We start from the raw sequence: 22,460 nt of genomic DNA, 5'->3' as shown, positions 1-22,460 counted from the left end.
TTATGCTTTCTTCCCTTCTAGGAAGACCTGTGTGGGAAGCCAGACCACATGCAAAATGTTGCTGCGTGGAAATGAAATCAGAACAAAGAGCATTAATCAGATCACTCTTTCTCGTTCTGTGCTTCAGGGACTTATAATTGTGGGGGAAATAATGACTGAAGTCCTTCATTATTGATATAGTGAAGTTCAATTTTTTTCTCACAAAAGTTCATTTTTTCCCAACAAAAACTCTCAGTAGTGGGAATATTGCACCCGAATGGAAAAAATGAGAACATGTGCTTGCTCACCTTCCCCTCTAAAAGCCAATGGAAAGAAAGAGAAGATTCATTTCTTCAATGAATAAATCCACAGCTATGCCAAAAGCTATACAGGAGGTCATTAGAAAAACCAGAACTCGCATACAATTCCTGAAAGATAAAAAGCAAATGTGAATAGATTTTTGAAGAGGAAAACAAACTACAAAACATGAATAGGCTATGCCTGAGGTGGTAGTAATACTCCTGATTGATCTTGGCCCGACATAATGAGTATAAACTGTTGGATGGATCTTGAGATGTTTCTCAGAAGGTTCATTGCGGAGCTACAGCTTGTGCTTCCAGAGCAACTAAGCCCCTCCCGTTCCTCTGTACTGGACCCAGCAGAGGTTTGGGTGTTGTTTGCTCACAGGATAAAGCAGAAAGCCAGAAAAGAATTATATAGTCAAGGCAAGATACCAGCTATTGGTATTCAAGAAAGACAGAATTGCCTCTACTCAAGTAAATGTAGCTCACATCTCAAATTCACCACAGCCCTTCCTTCTTCTGTCCGTCAGTATGAGGGGCAAGATGCGGTCATCACAGTAGTCAGGCATTGTTCAAAGTAGACATGATCAAAGAGTCAAATATATGAATCACCACGAATCACGAAATATATGACGGAATTAACAATGTGAAAAAGAGTCACCAAAACAAACATACGTACCAATAACAGAAAATAGAGTAATTGAGAAAAGGGGGAAAAAAACCCTCAGGATAAGCATAATCAATGTAGTTCAGAGAAGTTACAAAGAATATTATGATCATAAAAGGGAACAAGTTAGAAATTTTGGACACTAAAAGTTTGTTGGAAAAAAATAGAGGGAGTGGATGTAAAATAGACATAACTACAGAGAATATTTTGTGAGCCTGGAGATTAACCTGGAAATTTTTCAAAATTTCAAGAAAAGTTTAAGAAAAGGATGGAATATGTAGCACAATAAAATAAACACATAAAAATAAAAGAGAAGAAATTAATTCAGATTAAAAAAAATTAAGAATGGAGAGGGGGAAAAAAGCTGCTTTTTTGTTTGTTTTTTGTTTTTAATGAATAAAATAGATAAGCCTTGGGAATGGTCTATCAAGAAAAGGAGGGAATATGGAAGTGTTAAACATGAAAAAGAAAACATAAATATAGATTCAAGGGAGATTAAAATGCGTGAGAAATTCTGTATAACTTTTTGCAATGCATTTGAAAATTTAGACAAAATGGATGACTTTCTAGAATTAAATCTTGCAGAAATTAACTCAAGAAGATGCAGCAATTGTAAATGGACCAATAATCAAATGAAGGAATAAAAAAGGTAGGTAATGATTTACTCCAAATTGATCTTGGAACTAAATACAATTCCTGCCTAACTCCCAATAAGGAGTTTTAGTGAAGTCATAAGGTTCTCAACTTTTTCTGTATGACTTATTTTGCTTGTCATGATAATGTCAAGCTCTATCCATGTTGTCACAAATGGCAGTATTTTATCTTTTCTCGTGGCAGAGTAATATTCCATTATATACATCATTATGTACCACATCTTCTTTATCCAATCATCTATCGAAGGATACTTTGGTTGTTTCCATGTCTTGGCCACTGTGAGTAATGCTGCAGTGAACATCAGGGTACACACATCTTTATAGATAAATGTTTTCAGAGTTTGGGGGTAGATACCCAGAAGAGGGATTGCTGGGTCATCTGGTAATTCTAGACTTAATTTTTTGAGGAAACTCCATACTGTTTTCTATAGTGGCTGAACCAATCTGCATTCCCACCAGCAGTATATGAGAGTTCCTTTTTCTCCACAACCTCTCCAACACTTGTTATTACTTGTCTTGTTGATAGTAGCCATTCTAACAGTATGAGGTGGTATCTTACTGAGGTTTTGATTTGCATCTGTGTAACAGCTAGTGAAGTTGAGCATTTTTTCATGTATCTGTTGGCCATTTGTTTGTCTTACTGGAAGAAGTGTCTGTTCAGGTCCTCTGCCCATTTTTTAATTGGATTGTTTTTTTGTTTTGTTTTTGTTGAGTTGTGTGAGTTCTTTATATATTTTGGATATTAGCTCCTTATTGGAGGTTGTTTGCAAATATCTTTTCCAATTCGGTTGGTTATTTCTGTTTTGTTGATTTTTTTTTCTATGTGCAGAAGCTTTTTAGTTTGATATAGTGTCGTTCTTTTATTTTTGCTTTTACTTCCCTTGCGTTTGAGGTCAAATTCATAAAAATTCTTTCTGAATCTGAGGCCCGTAAATTTAGTACCTATGCTTTCTTCTATGCAATTTATTGTTTCAGGTCTTATATTTAGGTCTTTGATCCATTTTGAGTTAATTTTGGTGTCTGATGACAGATAGCAGTCTAGTTTCATTCCTTTGCATGTGGCTTTCCAATTTTTCCAGTATCATTTATTGAATAGCCTTTCTTTTCTCCATTGTATGTTTTTGGCTCCTTTGTTGAAAATTATTTGCCCACAGATATGTGGTTTTATTTCTGGATTCTCAGTTCTACTCCATTGGTCTGTGTATCTGTTTTTCTGCGAATACCATGCTGTTTTGATTATTGTTGCTTTGTACAACTGTAAATTGAAATCAGGGAATGTGATACCTCCGGCCTTGTTCTTTTTTCTTAGGATTGCTTTGACTGTTTAGGGTCTTTTGAGATTCCATAAAAATGTGATACTTTTTTGTTGTGTTAATATTCCTCCACTCACTGGTTATGGAGGTCTCAGAGTTAGGAGGAAAGCACTCACTGTCATTGTGTGTGGCAGAGCGGGATAACCTGTGTATGGTCCAACAGAGCACCTCCAAGTAGGAAAGTCACCTGTTCCTATCACCCTCCAGTGCTCAGGATTTCCCGTTCTTTACATTTTTATGGACCTAAATATCACAGTTACCACCACCACATTATATCCTCCCCATAGGTAAAACAGTCTAATGCAGTCTAAAATGTAGCTTTCCATCTAGTTGTTTACTGTTTCTTTTTAGCATTTCCTCCTCTAGAATATAAGGGTCATGAGGACAGGAACCTTGTTTGACTTATTTTCTGCTGTAAAAGCTCTTCCTAAGATGGTATCTGGAAGTTAATAGTTGCTCAATAAAATTTCCTTTTATGTTTAACTGAGTGAATGTTTATGTTTAGTAACATTTAATTTTATAACAGCTCTTGTCAAAACTTGATAGAATCATAGAATGCTTGAGACCCTGGGACTCAACCTAATGAGTCTGTTTCATTCATTTTTCAAATAAGGCAGCTGTGGTCCAGAGGGAGATTATTAGTTGTGGAAAATCATATACGGATTATTACAACACTTAGAAGAAGAATCAGATCCTACGTCTGTCAGACTAAGGTATTTCTTACTTGTTTACATTTCTTCCTGCTTTTTTTACACCCATTCCTTACGCTTATCTTTGTGCAGCCATTATTATCTTGCTTTCTTTAGCTATAAGAAACCCTCAGGGTTTATTGTCACTGTACATAACTCTAAATAAAAGTGTTCTTTGACTCTGGTCAGTATTCATTCTACTGGGTAATGCAAATTTGTGTCTCAAAGAATCAGAGGAAAGCTATTGATGTGCATTGCAAACAACTGCCACCAGTGAGACTTATGGTACAATCTCTTCCCTGGAATTTGCAAACAGACAGCAATATTTGGGCTTTTTCTACTCAAGCAGTTTATTACATGATGTTTTGAGTCATCTCTCCATTTCCTAGATTAACTGGCCTACCTCATGGCTATTTCATCATCTTGACCCAAAATAATAAAGTCAATTTGTGCTCCCATTTATTTTGATTCAAGTCAGATGGATTTCAACCCAGAGGCGGTGCTTGACACTTCAAGATACATTACTTCACTCATTTCTTCAGCGGTACCATTAGCCCTATTTTAGGTAGGAGAGACTGAGGCTCCCACATGATGCCTTGCCCACAATGGCATATTAAGAGGAAAGCCAGGATTTGAAGCCAGTTTTCTGTGTTTGTTTATTGAACGTGTTGTGGCCTCTCTTTCCTGTAATCTCCCATGCTTGTGGGGTGGTTGGGAAGTCAGACATCACTATTGATTCTGATGATAACATAAATAATCAGACTGACTCAGCTGTGAATTCGCCTGCCATGATTATCAGAATAAATCCACACTCTGCTACTTTCCTCCACTTCCTTGCTAGGGATGACAATGCTTCCAAACATTTCCTAGTATGACAATCTTAATGCAGTACCAGATAAAGGAATTTTATTGTTATTTCTTCTGATTAAGTATAACGGTTTAATCTGTGGAATGATAATAGTTTCATCTTTTCAGTGCCTTCCTGTTTAGTCTTTCAGGGTAGGACTGAAACTGACCATAAATCACATTATGCGCTATATCCAGACAAAAGGAATGGTGAGATGGGGCCCATTTAGTCCACTAACATTTTCATCGTCAATGGAAGCATCATCATGAGCATCAGATTCTTTTATTTTCTTCCAAGAGTACAATGGAGTTTTTGCTTTGTTTTTTTTTTTTTTTTAAACCATGACTTTGGGATTTTGCATCAGTGTTAAAAAGTCAGGACTCTGAGGCAGCGTGACTTTGGTTTGGATCTTAGCCCTGTGACGTGAGCTCAGTGTACTTTAGCAAGTGAGCCTGGAGGAAACTTACTTTTCCCATCTTCAAGATGGAACCGACAACAACAATATATTTCCTATGCTTAATATCAAGAGTAAATGGTTACTGCAGATAACAGTACGTGGTTCATAGTAAGCCTTGAGTATATATACTGTTTGGTGAACTTGACCCAGCGAGGAGTCTGCTGAACCTTCTTTTTTGCTCATATTATTTGGAAAATTATAGGTGGATATCATTCAAAATTTAAACCATGAAAAATCGGAACTAGAAACAAATGAAGAAACGAGCAACAGTGCAGCTTCTTCATGCTTTGTCTCATCCCATCCCTAAACTCAGATACCCCCTTCTTTTTCTTTGGGACTCATTGAATCCCTAAATGTCATTGATTGATTATAGCCTACACACATTACTTACCAAAAAGAGAAATTGGAGAAATGGCTCAAATCAGTTCATCTTTGTTGTTTTATCTTTACAAGCATATATAATGTCAGTGGGATAAGTTCAAAGTTGACCAATCTATAAAAATCTATGAAAAGGACATTTAGTGCTGTTCCAGGTATATTATAAAGGATAACAGTCATTTTTTCCTTCAGTGTCACTTTTATTTCTGTTAAGAGACAGAATCCTGAGTTGGATAGATTATGGTTCTGTCTAAAAATGGCATTTCCTCCCTGAAAGGAGTTGACTATAGACAAATGTTTATTCCTGTGTTCCCTGAACTATTCAGCAGCAGAAACATTGAGTATGAATGGATAGAAGGATGAAGGTGAGAGTTTTAAGTGCAAATATTTATGATTTAAGAATGTGACAAAGCTGTTGTTTGCTTTAAAATACATGGAAGCCTCCCCCATTTGAATGCCTTTCTGGAAGATTAGGACATGATTACATTATAACAGTATTGTAGTGTTTCATCATGAGCACAATGGCTGTGTGTGAGGTTGAGGGAAGGATTGTTGGCAAGCAGTTAGCTAGCAACATGGAATGTGATGATCCTATAGAAAAATGTTCTAACAGCATTTTAGCTATGAAATGAAAAGATATTTTTTTAAATGCTGGTGCAGTATAGTCTAAACTATTTTGTAATATTTGTAGTTGATCAAGTGATTTAATTAATTTGATTGATGCTAGAATGGATCCTTGGCGTTTGCTGACGACAAATATACATGATAAACTTGCATATATTAAACGTGTGGAGTGTCACCTGCTACCTTATTTCCTTTTGCTTGATCCTAACAACCCTGCTGAGAAGCATATGCATGAGAAGTCTGGGCTCACAGGAGTCCCAGTGTCTTGCAAAGCCCACATAGGCCATTGATATCAGGCATAGAGTAGCCCAGCTCCCTGCGTTCTCCAGTGGAGCTTTCCTCCCTGACTTCCCAACTTAACAGGAGAAAAATTTAAAACATTCAGGAAAAATCTCTTATTAGGCTAGGTTAGAACCTACTGAAACCATCAATGTTACGATGACTATTCTAATTCTCAGGGACAAGTTATTTTATTGAGTACCTATTGATTTTTCTTTTATATATGCAGAAAATAAGACGGAGATCACAACCAAACTTAGTGCCAGTTGAGGCCAATTTCAAAACGAGAAAACAAGAATGTAGGTGTAGATGCAGATGTGAAGCAATTAAGTATTTTCACCCAAAATAATTAGACTATTGGGATTTTAAAATACATAAAAATATAACTTACCTATTTAGATGTATATAACTGCTGGGTTTTGTCGTAAACTTAGAAACAGAAACTAATCCCATACTACATTTTAAACTGTAGTCTCTCTACATGTCTGTAAACATGGAATTTAAAGACTGGTGCATGAAAAATGGATTCGTTTCAGCGTTCTCAATGACCAGTGTGGCTGTCTACATATATTCTGGATATTGATTTTGAAGGATAGCTGTGCTTTCACCCAGATTATCTATTTCATTATCCCAGGCATCATCTTATTTTGATGACCTTCTGTCTAAAATACTACCTATTAGAGAATTACCTCTGAATATTTTGTTGCAGCAATGCTTTGTAACATTCCAGTGTCTTACAGACCACGTTTATTTTGATATGTTAGACAGCTGGAGTATGTGATTAGAGTTAAATATTAAAAATACAAATTAAAAAGAATGCTAATTTATTTTGTTCTGAAAGCCTATTAACTGGAGAAGTCTCTTATTTATTTATTTTTTAATCTATTTTGAGTATCTAGTGTCAGCAATATCATGTTCATAGCACACCTCATTAAGTGAGGCAATTTAACAACAACAAAACTGTATCCAAATGAAAGCTAATAACTTATAAAAGCACAAATAAAGTTGAATTTGTATGGGGAAGAGTTTGTCCATGTCTAGATACTGGGCAATCATTAATTTCTACATATTTCCTAGAAATAATTACAGAATTTCATGTTTTTCCCAACCTTTGGATTTCCAAGAATACTACATAAGATTAAGGTTAAAAAATAAGCAATAAATCCTAACTTTCCCCCTAAATTTTTATATTTTCTAAGAAAACCTAGAACTATTTCAAATCAATTTCCTGTTTATTTCCTTTTTCTTTCCAAGATTCTCATAAAATTTCATATCAAATTGTGACTTTTTGAAATTAAGAAGGAATTTGAACCTGAGTAAAAAGTCATAATAATAAGTAATGATGTTCTTTTAGCAATTATAACATTTTTGAAGGAAAGTATTTCCTATAGAGGCTCCTGAATCAAGCAATCAAGAAATACTGACTCTACCATCTGTGAATAGTATTTTGAACCTCTTTGCCTCAGGGGCTATAACTTTGGGAAACGGCTTTCTCTAACATGGTAAGAGCTTCAGTTGCCTTAGAAGTTCTAGAATTCGGTCTGCCGTTATACATGGAACCTTTTTTTTTTAGGATACATGCATAACATAGACAATTTTCAGGGAAGAGGATGGTTTTTAAAGGAATTTTGAAAATACTTTCATTTTCACATGACATTTTTCTGTTCAACGATTATTGGTCTTAATGTGGATGAGCATTTTGAGCTATACCTAGCCACTCAGGAAGTGACAGTTCTTTTAGTGGGCATCTGCCGACATCTATATAACTGATCCTAAGTACTTTTTCACATACATCATGTTCTTTCTTTAATGCCTTAACTTGTTTATGTTTTTCTTTATTTATTGTTGTTTTCTCGAACTAGAATGTAAGCTTCATGAAGGCAGAAGTTTTTGTCTTTGTTTTATGCTATTTCATTTTCAGCAGCACAATGAACGAAAACTTATCTATATATAATATATATATAATATATATAATATATATTATATAATACATAATATATAAAATATATTACATATAATATATATAATATACATATTATATATATTATATACATATAGTAATGCTGAATGCTGAAGAGTAGGTTAGCTAAATTTTGTCAATTTGTGGTTTTAAAAATTTTGAAATTTTAATAAAAGTCAGTTATTTTGCATTAAAACCTCGTCTCTGTAAGATGAGATTACTTTTGTAAGATTTGTTTTAACGATCAAAAAAATAGTTATTAGTCACTTAGAAAAATGCTTGCCACAATCATTCCATTGCTGTTAGCTATTTGTCCCCCTAACGTGTAGTTTTTTTATTTACATGAATTATTTTCAAATTTAAAAACACATTTTAAAAATACACAATATGATTCAAAAGTCAAAACTATATGCAACTTTATACCTTGAGGAGTTTGCTTCTAGTCTCATCTCTTTCACTCATTCTTTCTCACCTACTTTGGTAATTTAAAAAAAAAATTTTTTTCATTTATTCTAGTGACTATACAAATAGACTCAAAGGGCCTATTTCATTAGTAAATTTAATGACTTTTAATTGAGATTTCTTTCGTATTTATATCTTACACATTTAAGGCAGTATCTATTCTTCCCAGAGTTCCTGTGCTGAACCAGAAGACACATAGTTAGGAATTATAGTTTGTTATTGAAGAGGCAACATGGTCTCTGGAACCAGACTGACTTGAATCGACATTCCAGATCTGCTACTTACAAGATGTGTGGTTCTGTGAAGTTAGTGTCTCTGAGCTAAATTTCACCATTGCAAAGTGGAAACAATAACATGTACCTCTTAAAGATTAAAGTAAATGTGGTCGTTTTGGAGTTGTGATGCTTAGATCTCCCTTCAAGAAAAACTGCCCCTTTATTAAGGGATAGCAAGTTCCCCATCAGTAAAGATACTGTAAAGGTCTCCTGCAAGGCGACAGATGCCCATTCAGGAGTTGCTCTACCTCCTTTCTTGGCTGCCGGGCCAATAACGAGGCTCACATCTCAGTATAACCTGGCTGGAGACAAGCTGAGCCTGATAATGGAGGGAAGAGAATACACCCAAAGGAGTTGCAAAAATTACTTAGCACGTATTGCCTGGATCCAAAGGAATGCCCTTAAGATTGGATTTTGAGGTTGCTTGATCAAGTAGGCCAGAATATAAGTCGGAATATGCAATAATTCATTATATTGTGTGTGTTTTCTAGGAACATAGGATTTAACACTATAGCAAGGGAAATGATGGCGGGCAGCCATGGGGATTTGCACGGAGTTGTGAGGGTGTTTAGTGGCTTCTCTAAGGTCAAAACTAATGTGTGGTCAACAAGGGAGCTGCTTAACATGTACACACAGAAGAAGGTACAAGTGAGAAATCAGGAGTCTGAAGAAAGTCACCTCTATAAAAGGCATGATCCCTTGCTCAGTTCCTGTACCTGAACAAATTTTCTGATATGAAATCCATTGACTAAAAATATGGGAGTTCTAACAGTAAGGATACTGCAACAATACCGCAAGTATAGACTGGAAAGACTCCTCCAGTCTTTGTGGCAGATTTTATGGTGTAAGAGATGTCAGTGGCGGGTAATGATGCAGTGTGGAGTTTATAAGACCTAGTGGGAAAATTACAACATAGATCCCTGGGGTTCTGGAGCAGGGCAATTCACCATCTGCAGCAGAGGGGTATATGCATTCTGAGAAACCACTCCTGCTGTAAGTATTACTGAGTTCTGGTATAGAGAGAGCAGAACCCCTGTCCGTGGGGTAACAAATGACCGTGCATTCAGAACTATGTATTATTAATTGAGCTCTGTTGGACCTGCCAAGTCAAAGTCGAACAGGCTCATCAGCTTTCCATCATAGAATGGAAATAGTACATCGTGGATGAGCCTGAGCAGGACCAGAGAGAATGAGTATGACACATAAGCAGATAACCCAAACCACTTTGTCACCCACCACAGTTGTACCAGTGGCTCTCCCTCAGTTTGCACATATGGTCTGATGGAGGAGGGGGTTTGATATGACCAACTGAAGAAAGAAAAAAGCCTCAGTTTGGATTATGGGTAGGTCAGTTTGATATGTGGATGTAAGCTGGAAATGGATATTGGCTGCATTATTGTAACATTTAGGAGTGGCTTCAAAATTCAGTGGAGAGAGAAATCCTTCCCAATGGTTGAAGCTGCAAGCAATTCACATGGTTATCTACTTTGTGGGGAAAGAAGAGTGGTCTGAGGTGAAAATGCATGCAAATTCTTGGGCAGAGGCCAGTGGCTTAGGACTGGAAAAGAAAGGATTAGAGCAGGGAGGACAAGGTGTTCTGGAGTAGAAGGATGTGGAAAGACACATAGGAGAGGACACAGAGTTTGAAGATTTTTGTATTATAAGCCAATGTCAACCAGAAATCATCTCCTACTGCAGAGGCACTGATTAACTAAGTAGACAAAATATTTGGCTAGTGATCTTAGCCAGCCTTTTCTCAGAACTGGCAAAATGGGCATATGAACCCAGTCGTAGCAGAGATGGAGGCTATACATTGGCCCTACAGCATGGATTCCCACTTACCAAAGCTGATCCAGCTACTAGAAGGTTCAACCTTCCAGCAACAGATACCAAGTGAACACTTGTTAACAATTCCATTACACTGGGGTTGCTTCATTAAAAGGGCCAGGAGTTCATCCTCACAGTGCTAGATACCTGTCATGAGTATGGGTACACTTATTGTTCTGACTTACCTTCCCACGAGCTTTAGTCAGCAACACTATGTGAAAGCTTACTAGAAACTCTATCATAGGCGCTGAATCCCTTGTAACGTCATCCAACAGGGAATCCACTTCACAACAACTTCACTACAGGAATGGACCGATGACCACAGGATGCATTGACTGAATCATACTACACCATGCAGAGGCAGCTGGTGTCACAGAACGCTGGAATAACCTTCTAACGGAGTGCTAGATTGATGGCAATACTGTGCAAAGATGGCTTACCATACGTCAGGACATAGTACGCACACCAAGTCACAGGTCTGAATAGAAAGACTGTATGGGCCCAAGAACCAGGAGGTAGAAAAAGAGTGGTGCCACTTACCGTCTACCATTACTCCTAACAATCCTATGTAGGACTTTCCAAATAAAGAGAGCATTAATAATGCTGACCTCATCATTTTTGCATTTGTCTAACAGTAAAATATTTAAATGCCTGCGATGTCAATTTCGGATTTACATATTTTTTTATCATATTTTCTTTAGCGATTTTTTTTTTTTTTGTAATGTGCTTGTAAAGGCTACATTTTAGACATCTGATCAAGAAAGATGAAAATAGAATTGTTTCTATTCAAGCTAACGTTAATACCAGGCTAAGCATTGATTTCTTTAGAAAAATACGCTGTATGTGTTTGGGTTGCTTTCCCATGTGTATCCTCTTATCAAGGAGTTGGCCCCCAATTGTACCTCTTGCTGAGTAGCTATGAACACTGCTCTATAATACTGTGTGACCTTTTACTTTCTGACCCAAGTCATATCTCTAAGTCCTCTTTCCTCTCTCTCTCCAGCTTGCTTTGGAATTTCAATTGTCTGCCGGACATTCCACCTGAAAGAGGCTAGAGTTACTTCAAATTCATTCTGTTGTATAACAAAGAATTTGGATGGCCTTTGTCTCTGGTTTGGGAGGGATCCTCTAAATCCTTGGATTTCCCAAGTGATAGGAGTGTCTTTCTCATTTATGGTGGGCTTCTTGGGCAACACTTAAATTTATGCTAATGAGATGGCTTATGGAATGCCTCTAGATAGTTTTTACTAACAAAAGGAGTCAAGATGGGGACTGGTCATGCCAGAGAGACCAATCGTGATTAGAGATTTGGGGCTTTGAGTTCTGTGATATCAGCATGACCTTTGGGAGGGAAGGAGAGGGAGCTGGCAATTGAGTTCAATTTCATAGCCAGTGATTGAATCAATCATGCCTCTATAATGAAACTCCAATAACAATTCTGTACAATGATGCTTAGTTCAGCTTTCTGGCTGGTGATATACACTGATATGCTGAGAGGGTGATTCACATTGAGGACACAGTAGCTTCATGTTTGGGAAGCTTCCAGATCTTCCCTTATATGTTTCTTCATGTGGCTGGTTCTGATTTTTATCCTTTATAATAAAACTAGCAGTTTCCTGAATTCTGTGAGTCATTCTGGAGAATTATAAAATCTGAGGGAACCCCCAACTTTGTAGCCAGTTGGTTCCAAGTGTGGGTGGTCTGGGAACCCTAGAGATTGTGGCTGGAGTCTGAAGTGAGGGCAGTGTTGAGGGGGTCTTGACCTTTAACCTAACTTTGACCTAACTTAGGTCACACTTGACCTAACTTCAGTTGTTAGCATCAGAACTGCATTGCCCATTCTTTAAATCCTAAAGCAAAGCATAATCCTCTCTAATACCCAACCAACTTATTTGCTGAGCTTTCTATTTCTCTTCCCACATTATCAGCCATTCAGTCCAATTTCTTTTTCCTCCATGACAGTTCTCACACGCATCTCCTTCAGTTCAGTACAAGTTAAACTGGTCTATCCTTATTGTAATCAAGTCCGTATTGTTCAAATTTCTCTCCTCTACTCTCCCCTCAAGCTCAAACACCCTTTTCAGAGATGTCTGTTTAGCGTCCACTGTAATACTTCTCAAATAGTAGGCACTCATTTATTTGTTGAATAAATGTCTTTCTGCTGTCCAAACTCCTTAGGGTCCCACAAGTTGGCCCCTACGCATCTCTTCTACTCTATCATCTCTTCCATAAATGAATCCTTTGTTCCAATCCAATTACTTATTACTTTGCTCCCAAACAATATGGGTCCATCTCCATTCCATTGAACAAACTGCATGCCTGAAATGCTCCGTTTCCCTCTCTGCTTGTCTAAGCTCCAGCTCCGTCAGCCTTCTTGGACTTTTCATTCCTCAGGGGTTGCTCTTACTTCTGAATTCTCCCAGCACATAATGTATGCGTATTGTATGTATTGTGTGCAGTTCTCATTTGGCTCTTAGTGTAGTAGGCCACCTGAAATTGTACTTATTTTATTTTTTTCCAGGTTCTTTTGAAAACTGCGCCATCGTAATTTGAAAAGAGGCAAATGCAGTATAATTTTATGTGTGTGAGCTCAAGGGCTAACATGTAAAAAGTGCATAAACTTTTCAATTTTTATATAGATTTTCTTTTATTCTATCTAATAAGCACAAGCAGTCAAGTCTGATCTGTAAAAATAATGGAGATGGGGAAAGTAACTAATTCTGAAGCTGTTCTAATCAATCCAATAATTTAATGTCATTGAAATCTTAGAGGTGATATTGTCCTTACTATCCTGCTTGCACTTATACGCATAATACAGGAGCCCTCACTATTTTCCGAACACGGAGGACACCATGCCCCAAACACTATTTAAGCAGCCCAGCATTCGTCGGCAGCTTTGCAGTCCACAAGTTGGCATGTGTTCTCCCACTACCTGCATGTCCACATATAATCGAAGACTAAATATTGACGTTCTTTAAGTTTCTTATTTTGTGGCAAAGAAAAGAAAAACAAGAATCCAGTCTTACTAATCAAGAAGACTACACGATTCAGCATTAATTTAATAGATATGCCTTAGGGAGAAATGGCCTTTCTGTGAGAAAACACAACCTTGAAAAAAAATGTCAAATCCTGAAAGTCACTTCCGGGAGTTTACTAAGCCTTTTGGGCAAATGAGTTCTGGGGTATTAGGTCTACATTTGTTTTAAAGAGCTATAGATGTTCTGAAACCCTGATCAATAATAACACTAGGATGCTATGTAGCTGAATTTTAAAGTACAGCACATCTAATCTGTGAATAAAGATGAATGTGTTTGAAAATAAAGATAAAAGGAATAGATATAGTGAAAACTTAAATTTCAAATTTCCGTGTAAGAGTCCACATGATTTTCACTTACTGTCAGTGGAAATACATTTTAACAGATCTTGCTTTGTCAGATCTAATCTTGTAGTGGTTCCATATCCCTACACCTGAGTTAATGGTTTCTCTCCAATAGTACTTGCAACCATTTACGGGTTTGTGGGTCAATCCACATTTGAAAACCCTCAGTAAGAAATTTTAAAATTAACTCCCATCAACTCAAAGCGATAGCAAAACTATGTACTGACATAATGCTCTATAAAATGAGATGACAACTGAAAATTTGTTATTTTTACTGTCTTATTTCTGCTTCTTCAGGTACTTGGTAAGCATTATATTGAGCCGCAAGAAATCAGACTTGTAGAAAGAAATGTAAACATATACATATTTTAAACACTTCTTTATTTCCCAGTTTTACAGATGTATGACAAGGTCTGGTTACTGAAGTTCATATTTGGACCTGAATTGATTCCAGGAACGGAAGAGCAAAAACACAGATGCATGGCTTCTGGTGAAGGCCCCCAGCTCCAAGTACTGGAAGTCCCGATGTCTTCCATGGTGAACAGGATTATCTTTGGAGGAGAACACCTGAAACCAAACCAGAGGTACAGGATTGAGAAAGGCTTCTTGGGAAATTTCTCACGTGCAATAAAAGGTTGTGTTATGGCAACAGTGTGGTACATGCTTACAGAGCAGAGTGAAATTCTGAAATTGTGCTTGAAATGAGCAAATGTTAGAGTAAGTACCGATGTATTGGGTTTCCTCGCTTAGGAGTCCTCAGACATTGGGCCAGAGAAGAGAGTGGCCAGGAGACAGTGGCCAGAGAGGTGAACGGGGAATAGATCTGATCATATCACCAAGAGCTGGGGCTCTATGCATTGAGGATGTAAACTGCCCCAAATAATATCTTGGAGTTTGATGAATGTTTCCAGGGGCCGAGCTGAGTGCCGAAGCTGTATGTAAGAATTTCACGATTCTGCATACCCTGCCTATTTGTCTCTCAATTCTGTGGCTTTTTAAGCTCCTTAGTGAGAAGCAGTATTGCTAGAAACAAATTATTTTAAATTTCATGTTGGAAGCCCCAAGTCACGTTTCTCCCTTTCTTTGATGACTATCTGACTATTTTCAAAGAAGTTAAATTTGATCCAAGTTTAGGAGGTAGAAAAAAGATAAAGTAAGAGAAAGGCAGCATTTTACCCAGAAGAGACACATCAGTACGTTTTTTGGCAGCAGAAACACAATACCTAATTCAGGAAATGTTGTTTATTCTACAATCATTTTTGAGCATTTCCTACATGCCAGTGCTTTGGTAGGTACTAGATAGAGCTATGAAGATGAGTAGGACATGTTTCTGCCCACAGGAAACTTACATCCTAATGGGGGAATATAGACGGATAAGCAAAAAATGACAGTACAGTATGTTCCACTCTCTGATGGAAATCGTATTTGCCGGAGGTACTCTGGGAAGGGAGGTATACCTAACCGACATCAGGGACAAGGGGGAAGGGTCAGAAAATATTTTCAGAATAGTGGCTGAGACAAGGTTAAATATCAAATACATGTGCTGGTGACTGTGTACAGGGCTATCTGTTGAGTTGTGACAAGTAATATATCAGTGCTATCAAAGATGAGTTAGTTTTGGCACTTGACTGTCAAACTGGGGAATTTTGATTTGATAGAAATAAGAGATCATCTAAGATTTTAAGCTGGAAGCAACAATACGGCAGAAATGCTTCTAAGGCTTTCTGTCAGGAGGGCAATCAGATGAAAAGAGATTGGAGGCAGGGAGGTAATATGTGTTGTCAGCAACTTAAGTGTGAGGTCATGGAGACCTGAATCTAGGATGGTGGTTATAGGGAAAACACAAATTGTCAGAATGTGAGTCAGGATCTGAGTTTGTCTCAAATGTTTTTTTCTTTTTCTTTCCTATTTTTACCCTGTCAGGAGGAAGTCATTTGATTGAAAACAGAGGAGGGAAGAAAGCCATAAACCAATCAACAAAGGTGCAGGTGCTCTAGGTTCAGGTTCAGTCCCCATGAGAATGGCAACTTTTGACCTTCCTGTTGGTAGAAGCTACTTTTTGACAGGGCCGTTTTTCTCAGGGATTGATCACCTCAAATTCATCGCTGCCACAAGAAAATTAACAAATCAGACATTTTTCAGATCTCAATTTGAAGTAATCATCTCCAAACATGACGGGCAGCGTGCAGTTGCCCAAATGTAAGTGAAAAACAGTATTCTTTTTCTTTAAACAGTCTACTTTATCTGAGTTATCTTTTTTGTAGTCATGATTTGACGTAAAAAAAGAAAAAGAAAAAAGGACTAAGTAAATGCTTACTTAGAACAAAATAAATTACCCTTTGATCTCCAGTGCAGCAAACCAGTATTTGAGAAAAACGGAACTTCACAAAAGCTTAATATATTCAGTATTTGACAAAGTGTGACCCATTTCCTGAAGCAGAAAATGCACCACAGGTTTTTCAGTGTTTCCCTTTTTTTCCTTCTAAAAGCAGATAAATCATATTTACAAGCCAAAGAAAAGAAATGCATCTAGACTTATTTAGGGAAAAATTGGGAGAAAAACGGGGGGGGGGGGGGGGGGGAATACAGCAATTTTGACTCAGAATGATACTCCCAAAATAAAATGTGCTGGGCTTTAAAAGATTTCCCAGGAATGTCAAAATGTGGAAAATATTTGATGAATTTACGTAAAGGAAACTAGTAGATCCTTTAAGCCTTTTAGAGACTGTGAAGACACTGACGAGTTTATAAAAGTTACATATTCAGGTTGCCGTTTTTCATAGGAAACTTCTGAGATTTTTGTTAGGATTTTAAATATGCTGGAAAAAGAATAAACAACTTTACAATACAAACCCTTACCCTGACTTATATATTCTCCTAAGTGCTCATCTCTGTGGTCGAACTTTTGACATTTTCTGTGTGTCCCAGTTTATGATTGTCTCTTGTACTAGACTGTCAACTCCTTGAGAATGGGGAGCTGTCCTGTACACCCCCACGTGCCCAGTCCCTGGTACTGCACTTAACACATAAGCTGGATCAACAAATGCTTGCCGAGTGTGAGAAAATGAGGGGGGAAAAAACCTGATCATTTGGGCAATTCTTTATGAAAAGAGTATATATTACTGTATAGAGTGGGATATTTTTATATTAATCAAGTATTTAAAATTGCCGGTTTGATCACTGATTATGTTTGAATATCTTATACTTCCGAAAGAAGTTACCTAAGAGAAAACTCATTTACACCACGTTAACAGTTTTACAAAATCCCAAAAGCAAGTGATTGTAATTAATATTACTTTAAACATTCTAAGTGGTGAATATTATGTGAATAAGGTAGAAGGAGAATGTCTGAGAGATTTCACTTCTCAGCCACATTTTTAGATTTCTTGGATCTTTTAGATTTTTTAGATCCACGCTTTAAGCTAAAGTCAGAAATGGGACTAAAATTTAGTTTTCTAACACCTAGATGTCTAGTCTTTTATTTAGTTAGATATAAATTTTAAAGTATATAGAGGGATTAAAAAGGCTTTCAAATATGTCCTTTATTCATTAACAATCATTCCAAATGGCCTGATAGAACAGATCAGATGTAGCTAGAATGAGTTGTGTCCACAATGCTGCAGATCAAATTAAGAAAAGGAAAAATTGAAGATAGCTTTTGGGACGCTTGAAAACCACTTCCGGTCTATAGCCATAAGGACAGAAATGCTCAATAATCGTGGCTATTCGGTTCATTTGTTTCTTTTAATGAACAGACCTCACAACTCACTAAAGATATTCTTGCAGGACTAGGATGGATTTCAATTGTCCGGTGACTGACAGAAATGGAGAATTTGATAAAACCTGGAGGAAGCTGCACTGTTCCCCACCGGCTTTCCTCCCCTTCTTCTTTACAACCAGGTGCTGTTTAACTCAGAAGAGTATGTCATCCCGGTACAGACTGAGAAGCAGTTGATCGGCAACTATCAGCAAAATTCTCCCCGTGATTCTTAATGCAGTTTATTTTAGGCAAGCATCCCGAAACTGTGGATTTGTTTCAAATATGTAAAGTCTAGCAAATGTAGGAATAAAGGCCTCAAGAAGAAATGGGCACTGAGTTGGTTGAATCATTTCATTAATATTCAATAGGACCATTTCCATGTCTAGTCACTGCCCTAGTTCAAGTAAGCATTAATTTGTCTCTAATAAAGTGCCATTAATACTGTGGATACTTATAAACTGCTTTTGATAAATGAACATCTGGATTACTGCAGCAGCCTCTTAACTTGTGTCACTTATTCATGTTTCTTCCAGTTATTATCTATTTTATATCTAACTGCTAGGAACACAAAAACCCTGTCTTGAATTTTCACCAATATTTAATTCCCTGCGCATGCAGCTAGAGTTTGCTTATTTAACAAATAAAATAAAAAAAACAAAAACTCTTGTGCCTGAGATTAAATGTTGCCTACCAATTTCCCTAGATTTTCATTTCTTCTTATTCAGTTAATCTCTTATTTCTTCACTGCATCTGTATTTTTCAAAGCGCATTTTTTTGGGGTGGGGAGTGTCTACCAAAAATTTAAATTTGGAATGTCATAATCTCAAAAATGTAAGTTTAAGAATTTCTAAAATAGTATATTAGCCTGTTGGCAAACAAAGGATAGAGAAGATCTTTGTGATTTCAGAAAATGCCCTTTCTTAGATCTAAGTCACAGGTGATTTGGGCAAGAATAGAAGAAGGTGTGGGGATGAAAGAAAGGGAAGTAGTGACTCACTGGGACTTTCTCTTTAACAGTTGCTTCCTGTTCTCCCTCCTTTTAATACCATATAACCTGTACAGAGAGGTTTTAACGTTCAAAGGGCTAGTGAATCTTTTCAGAACAAACAAACAGTATAGTTACTAATAAAGAATAAATTTACTAAGCATACATATAATTCTGTGGATGGGGTTTTCAGAGGTTTCAGTATTAGAGTTACCTACTAGTATTAGAGTTACATATCACATGAAATTATGTCCCGTCCTAATGAGGGTAACTTAGCTCAAAACTCTCAAAGGCATGAGAGAGATGGGGAGACTTTGAAAAGTCTGCTTGTATGGTGAGAACCTTCATGCGAGGCCAGGAATTTAAATTGAATGCTTTTCTTCAACAAGATTATTTAAACTCTCGGATTCCTAGTTTCTATGTCATTGGAAAGTTGCTTTTTAGAATAATACCATCTTTGATTTCCCATCTCTGCAAAATCAGTTACAATTTTCCACTTCATAAAGTGTCAACTCTCTTACGAGAAAGCAATTGAAACAAAAATGTAGAAGCACGTTGTAGAGTTTACTTCTTCACTTGTTTTTCCTCTCATCATCCCATGCATCTCTCATAAATATACTCTCCAGTTTCTGCCAAATGGTATCCTTAACGGAATCCCTAAAATAGACTTTCTCGTTTGCCTAGAACTTTCAAAGTGATTATTCCATGTTCAGAAAATGTTCCTGAGTTGGCAACTTCCAGGAAAACAATCTTCAACTATGCAATTCCCCTTTTCCCTCCAGTTCAAGCCATTGTTTCTCAGTCTTAGTTGTTGGCCCTGGTATTAGGAGTGAGGCTGGTATGAAGCCTGAGGCTGGCTGCCGCCCAGTGGGGGCCCAGGGCAGCACGCAGCAGCACAAGATGGCTGCCGGCAGCCGGCCACTCAGGGCAGCACACAGCCACCCGGGGCAACACACAGTAGCACAATGATGGCTGCGGCCCCGTGGGTTGCCGGCCACTCATGGCTAGCACACGGTAGCACACAGCAGCCGCTCAGCTGCATTACGCAGCGACACACACTGGCTGCTGGCCACTCATGGCAGCACACGGTAGCTCACAGCACCCCGCGGCAGCTCACGCAGCTCACTGGCCCTGTGGGAATCGAACCGGCGACCTCGGAAGTAGGAGCACGGAGCCCCGACCACCTGAGCCACCGGCCGGCCCGGATACTTGGGCCCTTTTTTTTTAACTTTTGGCCCTTGTTTTTCAATTTTTATCAGGAAAGAACAAGTAGGAAATGAGTACTTAGGGCGCATATATAAATGTGCATCTCTGTTGTCTTTATATCCCCTACTGTCATGAATCTAATGATAAAATAGGATCACTGAGAAATGATTGCGAAAGCATTCTGTAAATGGTACATTATTAGGGAAATATATTTACTGAGAGTAACAATAATAAGTTGGTGCAAACAGGAATCGAACCGGTAACCCCGGCATTAGGAGCACAACGCACCAACCACCTGAGCCACTGGCCAGCCCAGATACTGGAGCCTTTTTTTTTTAACTTTTGGCCCTTTTTTTTTTTAACTTTTCTCAAGAAAGAACAAGTAGAAAATGAGTACATAAGGCATATTTAAATGCACAACCTCTTGTCTTTATATCCTCTACTGTCATGAATCTAATGATAAAATAGGATCACTGAGAAATGATTGCGAAAGCATTCTGTAAATGGTAAATTATTAGGGAAATATGTTTACTGAGAGCAACAATAATAAACTGGTGTGTGGGATTTTCATACTGAGGCCTATAATTTTAATTGTTTATATGTCAAAGGAGGGACCACCTCACTCAGTATTTTCACAGCTTTTCCTAAGTCAGTAAAACATACTGTTTATGTAAGTTAATATGTAATTATCTACAGTTATATATAATCACAGATAATTACACAACATAAATACAGAATTCTAAAACATTCATTAACCATTCCCCCCAGCCATAGAAATTAATTCAGTTCAATTATTAGGTGTAACACACAAGTTATTTAAAAAGTCAAGTGTAAGACACACTTATTACACTTTTAAATCTTGAAATCAGGGTACTTCTCATCCAAAAACTTGCTGACTATCTTTTATATTGTAAAGGTCTCATTAATAACGTCTCACAACCAATTTTGTTTCATAGTTAAGGAAGTAGAGAATATTGTACCACCACATTTCAGAAACTTTTTGTGGATATAAATTTATATTACAATATTAGCCTCCATGATCTTTAATGAATTCCATTTATTTTTTTACTATGAAGTATTTATGAATGATTATTCTACCTTAGTCATTATGTGCTCTGATGTAGAGGTCACAGACTTCTCTAGTATTAGTTTTTGTTTTCAAAGGGCAAATTGTGAACGATGAATATGTATCTTATTAAAAATATATATATGCAAGTGATGCTGTAACACATTCATGCCATTCTTGGACCAGCCTTGCTCCCTTAAATGAAACTCAAAAGATACCAGCGCTGAAATCACAAAACGGGTTCTAATTAAGAATAGAGAATTGCCTCAGAGGTGACTCAGATTCGGATCTTACATACAACTTGACCTAAATGCCATTTTTTCTTTATTTTAAATTTCTTGAAAGAAAGCAAAACCAAATTAGTATAATATTAAAGGATATATTTTAAAATGACCCTCAGTATTATGCCATCATGAACTAGCTGCCTTTCTAATTACTTGAAATATTTTCACATTATTCCGTTATCTCTACATATGGTTCCTACGGTACAATATGTGAGCCCGATGTCCCACAGTCTCTGTTCAGGGTGAGAGTAGAATCTAACTTCAGACTGAGAAAGAGGACTGGATAGTAATACCATCATCAGGAAAGCAAAAGGTGTCCTCACGTTCCCAGCCATTTGAAAACTTCTATCACCACTTTATCAGCGCTACCCTTTTCTATACCCATTTTAATATAGTAGATTGCACAATTTATCATTTGTTCAGTCACTCATTGAGAAAATCTTTATTTAGCAACCTGCGTCAGGTGCTGTGGTGGAGTTCTGGAATTTAGAGATGAACACGTTCTGCCTTCAAAGACAGCCTCATGTGGAGGCAGACAATTAACAACCAGATATTTCCAGAAATGTGTGGTAGAGCAGTAATACAGAAACGTCCAGGAGCAGAAAGAAGGGCAGTCGTTATGACACAGCTTGGCTTAGTCTGCGGGAGACAGGATTTTGTCCTAGAGGAGCCAGTGTCTGGCCCGAGTCATAGAACATGAGTAGAAATGAACCAAGTTGTTACATGTGCATGTTTTCCCTCTTCACTAGAGATCACATTTTGAAACTTCAGATTTAGTCCTGGGCCCTCTTGCCTGATTTCTATACACTCCTCCTGGAATGTTATCATTCATTCTCATGGCCTAATGCCATCTCTATGCTAATTATTTCCATTCAGACATCTGAGGGCAGATTTTTCCTTTGAGCTTCTGCAAAGGGTTCAAGGCGTTTTGTGGCTGAGCAAGGAAAAAGATTTGACCACAAGGTGGCAGTAGCGTACACAGGCTTTATAGGGAGCAGCTGAGACAGATTGGGGAAATCCCTCACAGGAGTCTGTTTAGAGACAAAGGCTCATGGCTGCTACTCAAAA

At 37.5% G+C, this 22,460-nt stretch overlaps 2 long non-coding RNA genes across 25 annotated transcripts in view; one reads left to right on the top strand and one right to left on the bottom strand.

Moving 5' to 3' along the window:
• Window positions 1–18,139, top strand: part of LOC141571668 (uncharacterized) — a 141,598-nt gene extending 123,459 nt beyond the window's left edge. The window contains exons 4-8 of one of the 2 annotated variants that reach the window (XR_016020299.1): window positions 22–1,597; window positions 3,528–3,627; window positions 14,483–14,675; window positions 16,015–16,290; window positions 17,878–18,139. This is a non-coding gene — a long non-coding RNA (uncharacterized LOC141571668). Of the gene's footprint in view, window positions 1–21; window positions 1,598–3,527; window positions 3,628–14,482; window positions 14,676–16,014; window positions 16,436–17,877 lie in introns of those variants that run through there. The other variant, XR_016020298.1, reaches the window with a different exon arrangement.
• The window catches only part of LOC148758807 (uncharacterized), a 210,858-nt gene continuing 202,851 nt past the window's right edge, over window positions 14,454–22,460 (bottom strand). For 20 of the 23 annotated variants that reach the window (XR_016020295.1, XR_016020276.1, XR_016020278.1 and 17 more), the window contains one exon: window positions 14,454–14,658. This is a non-coding gene — a long non-coding RNA (uncharacterized LOC148758807). Of the gene's footprint in view, window positions 14,659–16,664; window positions 16,911–22,460 lie in introns of those variants that run through there. The other 3 variants (XR_016020292.1, XR_016020293.1, XR_016020291.1) reach the window with 1 other exon arrangement.

Source organism: Rhinolophus sinicus, chromosome 2, assembly GCF_057876585.1.
Source record: "Rhinolophus sinicus isolate RSI-liver-muscle chromosome 2, RSI-T2T, whole genome shotgun sequence".
Taxonomy (NCBI): domain Eukaryota; kingdom Metazoa; phylum Chordata; class Mammalia; order Chiroptera; family Rhinolophidae; genus Rhinolophus; species Rhinolophus sinicus.
Note: the sequence above shows the minus strand (reverse complement) of the source record. Positions and strands in the feature narration are given on the sequence as shown.